Source organism: Ruditapes philippinarum, unplaced genomic scaffold (genome assembly GCF_026571515.1).
Source record: "Ruditapes philippinarum isolate M1 unplaced genomic scaffold, ASM2657151v2 ctg234_1_1_1_1, whole genome shotgun sequence".
Taxonomy (NCBI): Eukaryota; Metazoa; Mollusca; class Bivalvia; order Venerida; family Veneridae; genus Ruditapes; species Ruditapes philippinarum.
The window spans coordinates 398,624-399,982 of record NW_026854287.1 but is presented as its reverse complement, the minus strand read 5'-3'; positions in this window follow the sequence as shown (position 1 = coordinate 399,982).

Below are 1,359 nucleotides of genomic sequence, written 5' to 3'. Positions count from 1 at the left end.
CTCTACACCTCCTGTGAAAATTAAATTGTCTGGTCAATACTTTATTATATTAATATTTCCTTACGATTCAATGAATGTAAAGATGTGGGGAAATGACATCACGCGCACCTGTTTTTATACGGCCAATACACAAACATGGCCGCGCTTACTGATTTGTAGAAATCGGTGATTTAGCGATTTAAATTTTGTTATCATTCGTTTAATATTATTATTTAGCGGCAGAAAATTTGCAGACTTATTATTTATAGTATTCTTTTTCTGAAATCAAGTTTTTATTCTATCCTTGTCTTTCCCTTTAATGTATCTTCATCTCTACACAAATACTACATTGATCAAATACTTAGGTTTTGTTTGAAGAATAAATATACAAACAAGTTAACACTCTTCACAACAAAGTAAGCTTTTGAAAACTGTACTATTTATGAAATATTTGAGTTAAAATTTATAAATTCTGCATAAACAGTACCGTGTCCGGCCATTGCTATGAAATCGTAATAAAAAATCTTTTTAAAGTAAATGTTAAATATCTGTATGATGTACAGCGTCTTAATTGAGCATTATGAGAAGCAGTTATAAATATCTAAATATCTTGGTATTTTACTGAAATAAATAACATCTAAGACTAAAATCTGGTAAGAAGTAACACACAATAATCCAGTATATAAAAGTGTTAGATCTTCTTGCATCGGCTGAAGTAATATTAAATCTGTAAGACCTTTTTAATTTTTGTAAATTAACAAGTGGATATGTAAAATATCGCTTTACGATTCGTGAGTTTGAAGTTATGTGAGCAAATATTAATTTTATGATGATAAGAATTGAAAACGATTCTTTTGTGAGTATTGAAGTATCATGCTGTAATAACAAAACAGTGAAATGATTTGAAAACTGACATTGATCTTATGTTTCACATTAACATTCACAGCACAGCGCGTAAATGTCGTACCGACGCTTTACAATAAGACAAATAGAACTGCCCCAAATGCGTATATGCTATCGACAGTTCAGTCGACACAGCTGTTCAGGCACTGTTCGCTGTTGAATCAGTAACGTTGCAATTTTCCTGAAAGATGAATGGTTTTGGCGAGATAGACAAGTTCTATATCTTATCAAATAGATATCGGGCACCATGTGGTAAAGGTTTCGTAACTTTGTTATGATAATAACATTTCTGGAGCTCAGCTGAAGTAAATGTTATATACATAAGAACTTCCGGTTTTTCCATAAGGTGTTATATATATGTAAATGAATGTACTAATAACAAATGCAGCTAGAACTGCTGAGCTAGTTGTCGATTGGCCTGTGTTGCTAGGTTTTGTTTGAAAAGTACATGGAATGCTGCCATTTCCTTCCTTGCTG